Raw genomic sequence first — 19,658 nt, 5'->3', positions numbered from 1 at the left:
AAGACTCTCAGTAAACAACTTCAAGTTACAGTCTTTTCACCTAATCTCTACCCGTGTGACTTCTACCTAAGAACTCTTAGATATGAGATCCTACTCACTCCCCCTCAATCACAGTAGTGATGTAAGAACAAATATTACAATGAAAAGAAGACACTCTTCAAGAACACATACTTGATCTTGCTTAAAAGCTTCAACCAAGTAAACACACACTCATGCTTCAAAGCTTAGAGTGGACAAATTACAACTCAAAAGTCAGTCCAATTCAATCATCTATGGATGAATGAATGGCTCACAATACACACGACCACACAAGACTAAAACCCTTATTCTCTCTCAACATTTCGTTCGTTATTTCTTGTGTGTTAATACCAGGTATTCCATGCCCTTTTTATAGAAGCGTTTGGCTGGGCTTGGACATCATAAAACCCTAAAACTATTTTCCATTCATATCTTCTCATGACAACTGATTATATCCTGTTGGAAAGTAAGTCAATCTGGTTTTAATTGCTGATTGAATGACGCGTTCAATCATCACATCAATCATACAGAGATTAGCATAAAAAGCGCAATCACACAATACCTAACATTCAGATTGAATGTTCTGTATACAGATGTCATGACATCGGGTCTGACATCTCAGTAAAATCCCGCACATTCAGATTTTAAACACCCTGCAGGAACCTGTTATCTTATGTCAAGACAACACCTAGGACAACTTGTGAACACTCTAGGTTTTACCAAAATTGATGCCGAGACATAGACCCAACAAACTCCCCCATTGGCAAATTTTGGCTAAAACATACATCAGACCATTTGTTCACAAGAGAATAATCACATCAACAGTTTAGCAGCAGAAGTATTAAAACACACATTACTAGCTAAAATAGCAACTAGTAAACACATATTAAACACAAATGCGCTTGTGATCCTCCTCCCCCTCAGTCTGCTGAACACAAACATATCCTTCAACATCACTTGTGACATACATCTCCCCATCTAACATCTCCTTCAACAACACCTGTACTAAACAGATTATCTTCAACAACATCCTCATCATCTATCATCTGTTTATAACATAGCATAGCCACTTTAGTTACAACTACTTTTAGCTACTTCTCCCCCTTTTTAGCCAAAAGAGACACTACGCCAAAAATGACTTTTAACAACGCATCTTAGACAGCGCTTTTAAAAGAAAGCGCTGTCTAAGGTTAAAATTAAAATAAAACACGGAAAATGTTCCAAAAAAATAATGAAAGCGCTGTCTAAGGGGGGGTCTTAGACAGCGCTTTCTAAAAGCGCTGTCGAAGACCCCCCCTTAGACAGCCCTTTTAGAAAGCGCTTTTAAATATAGACCTTAGTCAGCGCTTTTGATAAAGCGCGGTCTAAAGTCTTTAAATTAAAAAAAAAATTAGGCATTTCGTGGCCCAGAAGTAACGACTAACGAGAGGGTAGGTAAGGTCAGTCACATTATAGAATTAAAAATCACGCCCACGTAATGTACCCTTTACCTTCAGCATGAAAACCGCGAAACTATGAACAATCTCTATAAAACTTTTATTTTCTTCTTTTCTTTCTAACCGCTTTGGGTTTTAGGGTTTATTATCACAGTTTCACATTCAAACGCCGCATTGTGAAAACTCCATGGATGAAGTTAGGGCTACCTCTGCTTGGGTCGCTAGCCGCTCCTCCCATGTCACCGTCGACTCTTCAGGTTCCGACTAATGTCGTTCATTATGAAACTCTTTTTCTCTTGATGTTCGAATGTGTGTATTTATGGTTGCATTGGTTTCGTTTTCAGGAATTGAGAAAGTAGTGAGCAAGATTGAGTCTATTCCCAAAGTTGAATGGGATTTTGAAGGGATTCATTATTTTGATAATGGACCTCTCACTGTTTAGTACCTGTTTGTTTTGGACGCTTTGAATTTTTGCTTCTGGCCTGATAATTTTTTGATTATCTCTTGTGTTTCTTTGATTTATGGTGTTAATAGTCCTCTGTTTTTCTGTATTTTTCTCAGTTACTTTTCTGCAATGTATTTGAATTTCTGTGGCTGCATTTGTTTGGTTATCATGAAATGAGTTAATTGTAGTGCCTATAGCTATAAGCAACGGTTTTCTGCAATGTATTTGAATTTCTTGTGGCTGCATTTGTTTGGTTATTATGAAATGAGTTAATTGTAGTGCCTATAGCTATAAGCAAATATCCCTGTTTTGATAAACAGTTTAAGTAAGTGCTGATAGCATAAGCACTTATGAGTGAATGTTTATTCATAAGCTATATAGAGCAAATAACTTAAAACTGTTTTCATATAAACTATAAATGGTTTTCATGTTATTCTGGAGAGGTGAAAATAGTTTGTGGATATATCATAAATAGGTTGTTTGTTTCTATAAGTTCTTATGAATAATCTCACAAGTGATTATATTGGTAGATAAGTTCAAGCAAGATAATTCTAAAAGGCATTAAGAAGAATTTTCTTTATGTATAGTGTGAATAAGTTAAGATACTGTATAACGTGCTGTTGGAAAATGATGGTTGTGAATATGAAAATGGTTGTGGCAAACTTGGATTTCCATATCTGTGATATTTTTCCGAAACATTTGTTTAGACTTTGGTCGACAGCATTTTGGTTTATTGGCTTGTTATTGCTATTGTGAGGCCAGTTGTTGTTATTGGAGTGGCTTCCTTTATTGACCAACTAAGGCCGCTGGTTTCAAACATACCCATCATTATCATCCCTTTTGTAAAACATATTTGAATAAAAAACCCGTAATAAAACTTAACCTTTTGAGAATGAGTGTTCTATGTGAATGACCCAAAGAGTACAAAATGGTCTATAGTGCTTTTCTCTAACAAAGTGACTGATGATAGCGGTGTCGATCAATGTGATATTGATGTTGAGAATGAGTCATGCATTAGACGGAATGAGTTGAATAGAAATGATGAAGTTGAGGATCTTATACCGGATGAGTCATATATAAGAAACGATCATAATGAGGGAATTTGGATCAATTCATCCGTACGCATTGCTAAGAAACAAGTGATTAATATTCCAACAAAGAAAAGAAAGAGATGTTAGTGACTTAGGTAAATTATCCATGGTTTCTTTTTTTTTTTCAATTGTTTTGATTATAAGTTATATGTGATAATGCATGATTTCATTATATTTTTGTTTTCAATTGCTTTGATTATAAGTTATATCTGATAATGCATGATTTCTTTATTTTTTTGTTTTCAATTGCTTTGATTATAAGTTATATCTGATAATGCATGATTTCGTTATATTTTTGTTTTCAATTGCTTTGATTATAAGTTATATCTGATAATGCATGATTTCTTTATTTTTTTGTTTTCAACCAGGGACAGCTTATAGAACCTAATGGGCATACCTTAACTAGTTTTATCGGTGCACTAGTAAGGAATGAAATTCCCATTACATGTGATGATTGGAGAAACAAAGAGCTGAATGAGTCCAAAGAAAAAATTTGGAGTGAGATAAAGGTACAATCATTTGGCCCTTAATTATACGGTATCAATTATGTTTTTTCAATTACCGATACTAACTATCAATCTGTATGTTTTTCTTAGCGATGTTTTAACATCGAAGAAGAAAGAAGAGGTTTTTGTATGAAATTGGCAGGAAAGCTTCTAAGAGGGTTTCAGACATTTTTATCATCCAAGTTCCTTAAGGATGCGGATGGTAATTTTGTGGATGCGGAGCTTCCTAAAAAATATGAAAGTTTGATATCGGCTGAAGAATGGGAAGCTTTCAAATCCAAAAGACAAGACCCGGTTTTTCAAAGAATAAGTGCTACAAATCGGGAAAGAGCATCAAGTCCCGCATATCCGTACCGAAAAGGACGTGTCGGATATGGACGCTTAGAACAATCCATGGTAAGTATTTATAAATTGCGATAACAAATTTGTTCATCATATATTAGTTTTATCTGATCAAATTGTATGACTTAATGTGTAGCTGCAGAAGGAGGAAAGTTCAGAAACATCTCTTCCTGCACATGTTTTGTGGAAGGAAGCCCGTGTGGGCAAATCTGGAGTTCCTCAAGAAGAAGTTTTACACGTATACCAGAAATGTGTAAGTATAACATTTTTTCATTAATTGAATAACATTTTTATACACAAATATTTGACAAGTATACGGTATTCATCTGATTTTTCAGGAGGAGCTATCTCAGTCTTTATCTCCCGATGATACTAAGGGCATACTTAGTCGGGCATTAGATGTCCCTGAGTATTCTGGTCGGGTGAGGGGTAAGGGATTTGGAGTCACTCCGACCTCCCTGAGTATTAAAAAAGGAAAGGCTCCTAGTAATCGGGAGCTTCATGCAAGATTGGAAGCCATGCAAGCTGAGCTTGATGCATTGAGGAGAGAAAGAGAGGCTAGCGCCTCAACAGTATACAGAGATGCTTCGGACAAAGACAGTATCAACTGTACCTTTCAGCCGAACATTCCAGAGGTAATTACATATAATTGTCTTAAATTGAACTATTTTCTTAAATTATGTATTTGACATATATACACATTAACGATTTCTTGTTATTATTGGTTTTAGGGCATTTCCCATTGTCAGCTGTATTTATCTTGACTCGTTAGGAAATGATTGGACAACATACCCGGATATGAAGGTCCTAATTGACACGTAAGTGAGAATGTTCAAAAATTTTCTTAGTTTATGTGAATTATTCTAATTGCTTCATTTTTATTTTATTAGCGTCCTACAAGCTTTTCGGGCCCAACGAGATATCCAAACCTCAAGGAGGGGCGCCAACTCCATTACATGGATTAAAGTGGCGGTATATTTTTAATTACCACATTTTTTATATATTAGTGATGACACTTGATAAAACTTAGGATTTATAATCCATATTTTTTTTTTCATATGTAGTGTCCTCAACAACGTAATCAAATAGATTGCGGGTATTTCATGTTGAGGTTTATGCGAGATACTCTTGCTTTGGGCCGATTAAAGATTCCCACCGATGTATGTATTTCTAACTTATGAGTTATTTTTATATTTACACATATCTCATATAATTAAATAGTTGGAATTAATTCAAAATATGTTATATTATTATGTAGTACTTTGAGGAATTCAAGTGTGCATTTTATACAAAGGATCAAGTGGACGAAATCAAAGAGGAGTGGTGTCAATTCATGATAGAGCTCAATGTTTGTTCATAAATTTGTGTAATTAATGTGTACATTTGTAGTATATGTAATGACTTGTAAATGTGTACATAAATTTGTATATATTTTGATACATTTAAGGCAAAATTGGTTTGAATTGGTATATATATATATTTGTTAGCCAAAAATTGGTAGAAAAAAGGCCAAAATGGCATATATAAAATGTGATAATTGTCTGTCAAAATCTGGTTGAAAACAGGTAGAAATTCTGGTTTATAAACCTGGAAAAAATGTGGTATACCTAAGGGGGGGGGGGGGGGGGGGGGGGCTTAGACAACGCTTTTTGAAAAGCGCTGTCTAAGGTATACCTAAAAAAATTAAAATAGGAGGGTCTTAGAAAGCGCTTTTGGCCAAAGCGCTGTCTAAGGGGGTGGGGCTTAGACAGCGCTTTTCAAAAGCGCTGTCTAAGGTATACCTAAAAAATTTAAAATAAGAGGGTCTTATAAAGCGCTTTTGGCCAAAACGCTGTCTAAGGGGGGGGGGGGGGGGGGGGGGGGCTTAGACAGCGCTTTTAAGATTTAAAAAAGCGCTGTCTAAACCTTTAGCAGCGGAGGTTTAGACAGCGCTTTAAAGCGCTGTCTAAGGCTAAAAAAGCGCTGTCTAAGGTCTTGTTTGTTGTAGTGAGACCAACTAGACAAAATAAATGCCTATTAGTCAAACAAAATGTCACACAGAATGTCAAAACATATTGTTAGGTGTTACAGATCCACAAACATACACAACTTTACAAGCTGAGATACATATCCAGAAAAACCAAAAAGAACAAAAAAAAATACATCAACACATCAGAACATGACTGCCGAAAGAACCACCAAATCCATCACAGCACACCATCAGAAAAATGGGGGACAACTTCAACAAAACTAGTCAGAGGAGCTTGCATCTTCATCAGCTTCAGAACCAGAACTGCCACTTGATTCATCTTGAGATTCAGACCTCTCACTAGAGGTTTGGGCTTCTGTTTCCTTGGCCTATCCAACATTATCTCTATCAGCTTGCTCCAAGCTTTCAATCATAGCCTCCAAAGCTTCTTTCTTGGCTTTTTCCACCCTTATCCCTGTATCCAATTCTTTACAAGTTTCTTTCAATTCAACAATAAGACCACCTTGTGAGGCTGGCTTCTTCGCAACAGATGTCATGATAATGTCATTGACATGATTGCCTTCAAACAATTTGTAATGAACTGACAGAGGAGGTTTTCTTCTATTAGGAAGATCATTTGTGCTCACAATTCCAGGTTACTGGCTCAGGATTATCCCATAAATCATTGAGGGAAAAGCTATGGGAAGCTTCACTGCATTTGTAGAAGCATGTTTGACAATTTGTTCAAACATGAATCCACCATAATCAAATTTCAGCTTGGTTCCAACAGCAAAGATGAACCTTCCAAGGGTATTTGAGATTGTAGAGATGTGATTGGTTGGCACCCAATTTGCTGACCCTATCTTGTGCAAAATAGCATATTTCACAGTTAGCTTTCCAGCAGGGAGATGCTTCTTGCTAGGCCACTCTTTGATCTGTCTTGCAGTTATTTCCCTACAGACCTCATTGTCTATGGCTTCCAGTTCACATGCACCTTCTGTTCCTATTCCTAGAAACTTATTGATCACAATTGGAGAAAAATTGATACACTTCCCTCTTACAAACACCTTACAAAACTCTTGTTGTTTTTTATCAGCAATGTCCTCAGGGATGTTGACCATAAATTCTTTCACCAGTCCTTCATAACAATGAGTTAACCCAACAACAATTTTCATTAATCTAGCAGTTTTAATAAGGTCCATGACCTCTTTGACCTCCACAACATCTTTGCCCAATTCTCTTTCCACCGCCACCCTTCTTTGGATTACAAACTTCCATTTTGCTGCTCCATCTTCAAGATGGAAGGAAATACTATCCAAGTGTACAGGAATAACTTTTGCAGAGGATTTCCTAACAGTTGTCCTCTTGACAGGAGAGATGTCAGGGAAATCCTCTTCAACATCTTCATCTGAGTCAGAACTTTCTCTTACTTTTCTCTTCTTCACCTCCACTTTGCTCCAAGACTTTGAGGGGCCTACAGCAGTAGCCTTCTTAGCAGTTTTGGCTGTCATCATTTTAGCCACAAACCTACCATTTCTGGTCTTCATCCTCTTAGCCACACTAGGCTTCAAGTGGTGAAGCAAGCTATCATCTTCATCATCCGAACTCTCATCTTCTAGGTCAATCACCTTCTTTGTAGAATCATGCTTCTTAGATTGTGAAGCATTGGCAGTAGGTGATTCCACAAATTTTTTACTAGACAAAGTTTGCCCTAAAGAGCATAATCCTTCAACAGCTATATCTTTTTCAGACCTAGAGGAATCATCCTCCTTCTCACTGTGAGGTCCAACCTCAGGAGAGGGGTCCCTTCTTGATAGGGGAGTAGAAACTCCCTTTACAGAGTGTCCTTCATTGAGGATTCTCGTGACAAGATTCCTTATAAGACGATTAGTGTGATGCACGTCGTCCTTAGGACTAGGAGTATAAGTAGAGCTGGAGGGGATATTGGAACTGTTACCTTGAGTAGGGCATGCAGTGGAGGATGAACCAGGAGCGTCGCTTGGAATGACAGACAGGGGAATCCCGTCCAAAATATCTTCATTAAGAAAGTCCATAGAGGGCGTTCTATCTTTGTGCGTAAGTTTGGTAGTTTTAGAACCAGATGGTGAAGGATGTTGTGACATCTTGTTGTTCTCGTGGAAAGGTTTCTATTACCCTAGCAGAGAAGGTTGATGAAGTTGAAGGAAGGTGGAAATGTTTGAGTAGAGGTTGCGTGTGAAAAGGCTATAGATGGAAGTTCCAATACTAGGTGATGATTTACCATAAATGGGGCACTTTATTTTAAGTGGGAAGACAATATTTTTATTACCTTTTCCACTCCAAATTAATTGCTACAAATTCTCTTAGATACAAATCCCTAATTTCCCTCTTAGACATTCAAATTGATTAGAATCCAAAGCCTTTGTAAATATATCAGCTAACTACATTTCAGTAGCAACATGCTCCAGGGCTATGATTTTATCTTTCACTAGTTCTCTAATGAAATGATGACGAATATCAATATGTTTTGTCCTGTTGTGCTGAATAGGATTCTTAGAAATATTTATAGCACTCAGGTTGTCACAGTACAATGTCATGACATCTTGCGTGACATTGTACTCAGTCAGCATCTGTTTCATCCAAACCAGTTGAGAACAACTACTTCCAGCTGCTATGTATTCAGCTTCAGCAGTGGATAGAGACACACAATTTTGTTTCTTACTAAACCATGATATTAAGTTGTTCCCCAAGAAGAAGCATCCTCTTGATGTGCTTTTCCTATCATCAGCACTTCCAGCCCAATCAGCATCACAATATCCAATCAGCATAGATCCAGATCCATGAGCGTACGATATCCCATAGTCACTGGTGCCATTGACATATTTCAGTATCCTTTTCACTTGGTTTATGTGACTGACTTTTGGTTCAGCTTGATATCTAGCACAAGCACCTACAGCAAAAGAAATGTCAGGTCTGCTTGCTGTGAGATATAGCAGACTCCCTATCATGCTTCTGTAGAGACTTTAATCTACACTAGCACCATTTTCATCTTTGGAGACTTTCAGATGAGTAGGAGCAGGTGTCCTTTTATGACTTTCATTCTCCATGCCAAACTTCTTAACAATGTTTTTGGCATATTTGCTTTGAGATAGAAAGTTAGAATCTTCCATCTGCTTGACTTGTAGCCCAAGAAAATAGGCCAGCTCTCCAACAAGGCTCATTTCAAATTCAGACTGCATTTGTTTAACAAAATGTTCGACCATCTGATCTGACATCCCAAACACAATATCATCTACATATATTTTAGCCACCATGAGTTTTCCTCCTTCATTCTTAACAAATAAGGTCTTGTCAATGCCTCCCTTCCTGTATCCATTGTTAATGAGAAACACTGTGAGTCTATCATACCAAGCCCTATGAGCTTGTTTCAAACCATAGAGGGCTTTCCTCAACTTATACACATGCTTTGGAATATTTGGATCTGTAAACCCTTTAGGTTGTTTAACATACACTTCCTCATTTAAGTAACCATTCAAGAAGGCACTTTTTACATCCACTTGGAACAGTTTAAACTTCAGAATACATGTCACTCCAAGCAATAGTCTAATGGACTCAAGACGAGCTACAAGGGAAAATGTTTCATCAAAGTCAACTCCTTCAACTTGAGTGTATCCTTGTGCTACTAATCTTGCTTTATTTTTAGTAACCACCCCTTGTTCATCAGATTTATTCTTGTAAACCAACTTTGTTCCAATAACATTTATTCCTTCAGGTCTTGGAACCAGTTCCCATACTTCATTTCTCTTGAATTGGCCTAACTCTTCCTGCATGGCATTAATCCAGAATTCACCAGTCAAGGCTTCCTTGACAATCCTAGGCTCAATCTTGGACACAAAACAACCATGTGAGATCACTTCCCTTGATCTAGTTATGACCCCTTTATTTGGGTCTCCTATAATGAGATCTTTAGGATGACTCTTCTGAATTCTGATAGAGGGTCCTTTATTAATTTTGTCAGCTTCAGGTTCAGCTTGAGTGAGTTCACTCTTATTACTTTTGTCTGGGAAATCAGCTGAGGCATCTTTTAGAGATGTCTCAACATCGTCTGTGACATCAGTCTGTTGATCATCAACCACAACATTGATAGATTCCATAATTACTTTTGTTCTGGAATTAAAGACTCTAAATGCTCTGCTGTTTGTTGAGTAGCCCAGAAATATTCCTTCGTCACTCTTGGGATCCATCTTCCTTCTTTGTTCACGATCAGTCAAGATATAATATTTACTACCAAACACATGGAAGTATTTGACAGTAGGTATTCTTCCTTTCCAGACTTCATCTAAAGTAGTAGGAGTCCCTTTCTTCAAGGTTACTCTGTTGTGAACATAGCAGGCTGTGTTGATAGCTTCAGCCCATAAGTGGTAGGGCAATTTCTTAGCATGAATCATAGCTTTAGCAGATTCTTGGAGAGTTCTATTTTTTCTTTCTACCACACCATTTTGCTGAGGGGTAATGGGAGATGAGAACTCATGACTAATTCCTTCAGATGCACAGAATCCAGCAAATTTGCTGTTCTCAAATTCTTTCCCATGATCACTTCTGATTCTTATAACCTGACTTTCTTTTTCTCTTTGAAGTTTTAGGCAAAGATCTTTGAATACCTCAAATACATCAGATTTTTCCCTTATAAAATTGACCCAGGTGTATCTGGAGAAGTCATCCACCTCCACATAAGAATACTTTTTCCCACCAAGACTATCCACCTGCATAGGTCCCATCAAGTCCATGTGGAGAAGTTCCAGCACTCTGGAAGTGGTGTCATGTCTGAGCTTGTGATGTGACATCTTTGTATGTTTTCCAATCTGACACTCCCCACAAACTCATCCTTCATCAATCTTTAAGTTTGGGATTCCTCTGACAGCTTCAACAGATATAATCCTCTTCATTCCTTTAATATGTAGATGGCCCAATTTTTGATGCCATATCTTCACTTCTTCTTCTTTGGCTAGAGTACACATTGATGAATAACCAGTTTCTTGAGAACTCCACATATAGCAGTTGTCCTTAGACCTGACTCCTTTCATGATCACTTCATTTTCTTTATTAGTAATCAGACATTCGGTTTTTGTGAAGTTTACAGTTAGACCTTGGTCACATAGTTGATTGATGCTGATTAGGTTTGCAGTCAGTCCTTTAACAAGTAGGACATTGTAAAGGTTAGAGACTCCAGGGCAGTTTAGATTTCCAATCCCCTTGATTTCTCTCTTTTCTCCATCACCAAAGGTTATATAGCTGGTGGCATGAGGATGAAGATCAATTAGTAGGTTTTTGCTTCCAGTCATGTGTCTGGAGCATCCTCTGTCAAAATACCAGTCTTCTTTGGCTGAAACTCTGAAGGAAGTGTGAGCTATCAGGTTAGTAACACCAGTCCTAGGAACCCATTATTTTCTGTTGACAGGGATGTGATGTTTGGGTCTAGGTTGATGATGAGAAGGACTAGGATAGCCATACAACTTATAGCAGATTGGTTTTATGTGGCCAAATTTTCCACAGTAATGACATCTCCATCTTTGGTGTTTTCCTTTATGTTGTCTTCCCTTATGATGTTGTGACACATGATGTGACATCTTTGGTTTGCTACCAGTGTGACTACACTCAGGTTTGGATTCATTGAACCCAAGGCCAACCTTGTCTCCTGCCATTTTTCCAGTCTGGAGAATTTTGTCTAAGGTGTCAGATCCATTGTTTAGCATTCTGACATACTTTATCATCTCATCCAGTTTGGAGTTCAAGAACACTGCTTCAGTCTTCAACTTAGAGATTGTTTCCAAGTGTTTTGTCATCTCATTCTCCAGTTGTGTTATCAATTTCTTCTAACTTTCCACTTGTTGACACACTTCTTCACTTCTGTGACACAACTTTCTGTAGGTAGTGGCTAACTCATCAAAGGTTACTTCATCATCACTTGAGTCTTCATCAGAACCCCATCTTCCAGTCAAGGCAGTCACAAGATTTGCAGACTCTCCTTCTGTTTTACTTTCATCAGACCAAGTAGCAGCAAAACTTTTCTTCTGTTTCTTGAGGTAGGTCCCACATTCAGCTCTAATGTGTCCATACCCATCACATTCATGGCACTGAACTCCTTTTCCTTCTTTGGACTTTTCATCAGATCTTGTTCTTCTTCCACCATTATTGGACCTACTGATGTCAGATGAGATGTTCTTGACATTAGACTTAGACCTTACATCCATCTTTTTCAGAAGTTTATTGAACTGTCTTCCTAGTAATGCTACATCATTTTCCAGATCTTCATCAATATCTTGACCACTTTCTTCCTCTTTCTCTTCAGTGTTTGACATGAAGGCTATGCTTTTGACTTTCTTTTCATATCCATCACACATTCCCAACTCAAATGTTTGGAGGGATCCAATTAGCTCATCCACTCTCATATTGCAAATGTCTTGAGATTCTTCTATGGCTGTCACTTTCATGGCAAATCTCTTAGGAAGTGACCTTAGTATTTTCCTCACTAGTTTTTCATTTGACATCTTCTCACCCAGGGCTCCTGAGGGATTAGTAATTTCAAGGATATTCATATGAAAGTCATGAATATTTTCATCTTCTTTCATCCTCAAATTTTCAAACTTGGTAGTGAGCAGCTGCAATCTAGACATCTTCACTCTAGAGGTGCCTACATGAGTGGTTTTGAGAATATTCCAAGCATCTTTAGACACCTCACAGTTGTTCACCAGTCTGAAGATGTTCTTATCAACCCCATTGAATATAGCATTCAATGCTTTAGAGTTTCCAAGGGCTAGTTCATCCTCCTCCTTGGTCTATTGTTCCTCAGCCTTCTTATCAGTAGTAACTTCTCATTCCTTAGTAATAACTGGATGTTCCCATCCTGTTAGAACAACCTTCCAGGCCTTATTATCCAAAGATTTCAGGAAGGCTACCATTCGAGGTTTCTAGTAGTCATAGTTAGATCCATCCAGAATTGGTGGTCTATGAACAGATCCTCCGTCTCTATCCATAGTACTAGAAAGTAACGTCCCTAGATCTCACCCAGAACCAAAGCAGGATGCCTGCTCAGATACCAATTAAAATTCTGGTATCAGATATGAGATATCGAAGGTAATGTCACGACACTAATATCTGAACAATATAAACATGATAAAAGATAAAGACCAGTAATACAAGTGACACAAGCAATTATTAACCCAGTTCGGTGCAAACTCACCTACGTCTGGGGGCTACCAAGCCAGGAAGGAAATCCACTAAACATAATTAGTTCAAAGACTCTAAGTAAATAACTTCAAGTTATAGTCTTTTCACCTAATCTCTACCCGTGTGACTTCTACCTAAGAACTCTTAGATATGAGATCCTACTCACTCCCCCTCAATCACAGTAGTGATGTAAGAACAAATATTACAATGAAAAGAAGACACTCTTCAAGAACACATACTTGATCTTGCTTAAAAGCTTCAACCAAGTAAACACACACTCATGCTTCAAAGCATAGAGTGGACAAATTACAACTCAAAAGTCAGTCCAATTCAATCATCTATGGATGAATGAATGGCTCACAATACACACGACCACACAAGACTAAAACCCTTATTCTCTCTCAATATTTCGTTCGTTATTTCTTGTGTGTTAATACCAGGTATTCCATGCCCTTTTTATAGAAGCGTTTGGCTGGGCTTGGACATCATAAAACCCTAAAACTATTTTCCATTCATATCTTCTCATGACAACTGATTATATCCTGTTGGAAAATAAGTCAATCTGGTTTTAATTACTGATTGAATGGCGTGTTCAATCATCACATCAATCACACAGAGATTAGCATAAAAGCGCAATCACACAATACCTAACATTCAGACTGAATGTTCTGTATACAGATGTCATGACACCGAGTCTGAGATCTCAGTAAAATCCTGCACATTCACATTTTAAACACCCTGCAGGAACCTGTTATCTTATGTCTAGACAATACTTGTGACAACTTGTGAACACTTTAGGTTTTACCAAAATTGATGCCAACATGAAATTCTGGTATCAGATATGAGATGTCGAATGTAATGTCACGAGACTAATATCTGAATTACACTAACAGAAGAAAGATATGGAAAGGTAAAGCAAAAGATACACAAGCAATTGTTAACCCAGTTCGGTCCAACTCACCTACATCTGGGGGCTACCAAGCCAGGAAGGAAATTCACTAAAATAGAATCAGTTCAAAGACTCTCCGTCCACTTCAACAAGTTACAGTCTTTCTCACCTAATCTCTACCCGTGCAATATCTACCTAAACACTCTTAGATATGAGAACCCACTCACTTCCCTTCAATCACACCTGTGATCTTAAATAACAATCCCTTGAGAAAAGAAAACACTTTTCAATAACACACTCTTGATTTTACTTCACAGTTTCAATCAAGAAGACATACTCTTGATCTTGCTTTACAACTTTGATCAAGAAGACACACTATTGATCTTGCTTCACAGCTTTGATCAAGAAGACACACACTTGATCTTGCTTCACAGCTTTGATCAAGTAAACACACACTCTTGCTTAACAACTTTAGAGTGACAAATTACAACCACAAATAAGTCCAATTCAATCATCAAAAGATGACTTGAATGGCTTACAATTCTCACGACTAAACAAACACAAACCCTAGCTCTCTCTCTATATTTCGCTCAGTATTGGTTGTGTTGTAAAACAGGTTTCTAAGTCCCTTTTTATAGAAGCTTTTAGCTGGGCTTGGACATCTTGAAACCCTAAATCTAGTTTCCAATTAAATCTTTTCATAACAGCTGGATAGATCTCCTTGGAAAATAAGTAAATCAGGTTGTAATCCATGATTGAATGCGCCTGCAAATCAGATCTTCAATAATACATAGATTGCCATTAATCGTGCAATCACAAAACACTAGACATTCACATTGAATGTTCTGTGTACAGGATATCATGACATCGGGTCTGACATCCTGGAAAAATCCTGCATAATTCCATAATTCCTTTTATAACTTCCAGCAGGTACAACCATATCAGATGCCATGACCTTGTGTATGACATCTGAAACAATCCTGCATGAACATGTCTTTCATTTAGGCTCCAGCAGGTACACATATATCAGATGCCATGACCTTGTGTATGACATTCTGAAACAATCCTGCATGATCATGTTCTTGAACTCCAGCAGGTACATATATCAGATGCCATGACCTTGTGTATGACATTATGAAACAATCCTGCATGATCATGTTCTTGAACTCTAGCGGGTACATAGGATATCTCATGTTAAGACATCACACATAACATCTTGTGAACACTCTTTGTTTTACCAAAATTGCCGCCAACACTTAGAATCAACAAACTCCCCCTTTGGCAAATTTTGGCTAAAACATATATCTGTCCTTTTTGTTCACAAGGTAAACTATCAGCAGTTAAACAACATAACAGTAGTTTAATCAGCAACAAAAGCAACACAATTACTAGCTAGTTACTAGTAATACACACATGCACAAGGGTACTTCTCCTCCCCCTAAATCTGTGCAACAAAAACAAAATTACTAATTATGGATGCAACTAGTAAGACACACAAATGCACAAGGGTACTCCTTCTCCCCCTAAATATGTGCACACATCAAACATCTTCCATGAACATAACAGCTACTGTAACCACATCACCTGTACCAGCCAAAATGTCATTCTGACATATGCTTCAACATCAACATCTGTGCACCATATCAGACATCCTCTTTGACATCTGTAAACAGAATAACATTCTGTTTTAACACCTGCGCACTTCCTTCAATAATAGCTTTCCTTCAGTTTAGCTATATACATCTCATAACCCCACAACTGCTTCCACATCAACACTTCTCCCCCTTTTTAGTCAAAATTGACCAAAGATGACCAATTAGACAAAATAAATGTCAATTAGCCTAGCAGAGAATGTCAGATCAGATGTTATAACATTTAAAAATGTTAAAACATAAAAGTTAGGCAGTACAAACCATCATCATACACAACTGTGATAGCTGGGATAATGAACAAATCCAAGGAACTCATTAAGAGCCCAAAATATTACAAACAGGCATTAATGAGGACTGCCACAAAATACACATTTTAAAAAAAAAACAATAAAACTTCAGCATCCAAACAGCAGCACCAAAACAGCTTCCAAAATATCATCCACCACAATCTTCATTAGTCCAGCATTTTTGATCAAATCAATTACTTCCTTTACCTCTACAACCTCTCTTCCAAGCTCTCTTTCAACAACTATCCTCCTCTGAATGACAAATTTCCATTTTGCAGCACCATCTTCTAAATGAAAGGATATATTGTCTAGGTGCACAGCAGCAGCTTTGCCAGGAGACTTCTGAACAATCTGCCTTTTTGCAGGGGAGATGTCTGGGACATCGTCTTTGACATCCTCATCAGAGTCAGAACTGTCTCTTTCTTTCCTTTTCCTAACCTCCACTTTACTCCAGGATTTTGAGGGTCCTACACCAACAGTCTTTTTCACTCTTCTTGCTGTTCTCATTTTAGCCACACTTTTCCCTTTTCTAGTCCTCAATTTCTTAGCTACACTAGGTTTTACAAGATGGACCAAAGAATCATCCTCTTCTTCAGAGCTTTCTTCCTCTAGGTTAATAACATTCTCCTGAGACATATTTGTTGGTTTCTTGCTAGGTAGGGTTTTACCTAGAGAACATAGCCCCTCAGCAGCCACTTCCTTTTCTGATCTAGATGAATCATCATCTTTCTCAGCTTGGGGTTCCTAATGGCACGATCAGCATAATGCATGTCATTTGGAAGAGGAGATTTATCAGGGATATTACCTTGTTGGTTTCCAGCCATGGGAGAGGGACCTGGGGTGTCACCTGGTATCATACAAAGGGGAGTAACGTCCAACACGTCTTCATCTAGAAACTCCATTGAGGGAGTCTTTGCATGGTGAGAGGGTTTTGTACCAGATGATGATGGAAGTTGAGACATGTTGTAGATATTTTGAGATAATTTTCTTTGCCCTAGCTAAGTTTCTCTGAGAAGTTGAATGGAGATGGAAATTGCTGTGTTTAGGTAGCGTGTGCTGATGGCATAAATACTATTTTCAATGTTAGGGAATGATTTATCTTTAATGTGGCTCTTTCTTTTAAGAGGGAAGACACTATTTTTATTTCCTTTTCTTTTCCACTTTAATTGCCATAATTTCACAAGAGTCCAAATCCCTAATTTCCCTCTCTCATATTCAATTTGAATTTCACCCAAATTCCTTGCAACCTTGTCAGCTAGTTCCAGTCCATGCTTTAGACCCATGAATTTGTCTTCCATGAATTTTCTAATGGAGTGATAATAGCAAAAACAGTACTTGGTCCATCTGTGCCGAATATGATTTTTGGACCTAGTTTCAGCATTCAGGTTGTCATAATACAATGTCATGACATCGTGTGTGACATTGTATGCAATCATCAGTAGTTTCATCCAAACCAATTGAGCCCAACTGCTTCCATCTTCTATATGAATACCATTTTTACCTTTCACATGTGTAGGAGTAGGTGTCATCCCAATCTTCTCCACATTGTTCTTGGCATTTTTGCTTTGAGATAAACACATAGTCCCTTGTGGCCTAGTTCCAACAATGCTCTCTTCAGTTCCAGACTGCCTATGACTGGTCACATGCCCACCTATTTGATCTAACCTCTTAGTTGTTTGAGCCATCATAGCCTTTTCTCCTATGAAAGTGAGGTTAAGTCTGAGCTTCTGGTGTGACATCCTTGTCTGACATTTCCCACAAACTTGTCTTTCATCACTCTTGAGGGTTCTTCTAGCATCTATACTCATCTTCATCCCTTCCTCTTTGACATAGGAACACTTTAAGGAATAATCTTTTTGAGAGCTCCACATGTAGCAGTTGTCTTTGGTCCTGATTCCTTTCATAATCACTTCACTATCTTTGTTAAAAATTAGACATTCAGTTTTGGTGAAGTTAACATTCAGACCTTGATCACATAGTTGACTGATGCTTATTAGATTTGTAGTCAAGCCCTTAACAAGTAGAACCTTGTTAAGTTCAAGAACTCCAAGACAATCAAGCTTACCTGTTCCCTTGATTTCACCTTTTGCTCCATCTCCAAAGGTTACATGGCTTATGGTATGATGCTGCAGGTCAGTTAGCAGGTCTTGGTTTCCAGTCATGTGTCTGGAACATCCACTATCAAAATACCACTCTTCTTTGGCTGAGACTCTGAGGGGAATGTGAGCTATTAGACTTGTAACATTAGTCTTAGGAACCCATTGCTTCTTGATGATAGGCTTGTGCTGTTGGGTCTGGGTTGATAGTGATTCTGATGTTGAGCAGGCCTAGGATAACCATATAGTTTATAGCAGAAAGGCTTCAGATGACCAAATTTCCCACAATAATGGCATCTCCATCTTTGGTGTTTCCCTTTATGCTGTTTTCTCCTCTGGTATTGTGACATATGATGTGACATCATAGGTTTAGTTTTATTATGGATGCACTTAGGTTTGGCTCCAGTGTAACTGCTCTCAGGCTTTGAGTCATTATACCCAATGCCAGATTTGTCTCCAGTCATTTGTCCAGTTTGGAGAATCTTGTCTAAAGAGTCAGATCCATTGCTTAACATCCTTACATACTTGGTCATCTCTTCTAGTTTAGAATTCAGGAACATGGCTTCAGTTTTCAGCTTAGAGATGGTTTTCACATGGTATGCCTTCTCACTTTCCAGCTGTGTTATCTTCTGACTTTCAGCTTGTGGATTTTCAACTAGCTTGGCATTCAGAACCAATGCTTCTGTTTGTAATTTGGAGATGGTTTCCAAGTATTCTGCCTTCTCATTCTCAAGTTGAGTCATTTCCTTCTTCTGGCTTTCAACCTGTTTGCATAACTCTACACTTTTGTGACACATCTTTCTGTAGGTAGAGGCCAATTCTTCAAAGGTTACTTCATCATCACTTGAGTCTTCATCAGATCCCCATCTTCCTGTCAAGGCAGTCACACGATTTGCAGCCTCCTCTATTTCACTCTCATCAGACCAAGTGGCAGCAAGACTCATCTTCTGCTTCTTGAGGTAGGTTCCACATTCAGTCCTGATAATCCTGGAAAAATCCTGCATAATTCCATAATTCCTTTTATAACTTCCAGTAGGTACAACCATATCAGATGCCATGACCTTGTGTATGACATCTGAAACAATCCTGCATGAACATGTCTTTCATTTAAGCTCCAGTAGGTACACATATATTAGATGCCATGACCTTGTGTATGACATTCTGAAACAATCCTGCATGATCATGTTCTTGAACTCCAACAGGTACATATATATCAGATGTCATGACCTTGTGTATGACATTCTGAAACAATCCTGCATGATCATGTTCTTGAACTCCAACAGGTACATAGGATATCTCATGTTAAGACATCACACATAACATCTTGTGAACACTTTTTGTTTTACCAAAATTGCTGCCAACACTTAGAATCAACACAACACATAGAACAAACAAACGCTACTTGTTGGGTAGTATTGGAACATTATCGGGCAAGACTTGCTTGGGGGTATCAACAATAAAAGGTTGCAGAAAAATATTCTCGGAAAGATGTAATTTCCCCTTTTACCGAAGGTTAAAGGAGACAACTTATTGAGGAACGCTCAAAGAGAAACAAGGTAGGAGTTTGAAGAAACATTATTTGACTTAACTGAGGATAACATCTCACCAAAAAAAGGTTAAAGGATGTAACTCACTGGGGAACACCCAACAATACAGGGTAGGAACTCACTCAGAGAAAAAACCGATGATTCAAATTGACTTGGATACTTATGATTGAACTCTGGATCTTGATTCATGTTGTG

The 19,658-nt window shown here is 38.0% G+C and overlaps 1 long non-coding RNA gene across 1 annotated transcript; it reads left to right on the top strand.

The window, feature by feature from the left end:
* The first annotated feature begins 1,403 nt into the window (after positions 1 to 1,403).
* LOC127093593 (uncharacterized) lies at positions 1,404 to 1,893 on the top strand. The gene is made up of 3 exons (XR_007792593.1): positions 1,404 to 1,457; positions 1,594 to 1,711; positions 1,799 to 1,893. It is a non-coding gene; the product is annotated as an uncharacterized LOC127093593 (long non-coding RNA).
* Positions 1,894 to 19,658: the final 17,765 nt, after the last annotated feature.

Source organism: Lathyrus oleraceus, chromosome 6, assembly GCF_024323335.1.
Source record: "Lathyrus oleraceus cultivar Zhongwan6 chromosome 6, CAAS_Psat_ZW6_1.0, whole genome shotgun sequence".
Taxonomy (NCBI): Eukaryota; Viridiplantae; Streptophyta; class Magnoliopsida; order Fabales; family Fabaceae; genus Lathyrus; species Lathyrus oleraceus.
This window is presented reverse-complemented; position numbering and strand designations above follow the sequence as displayed.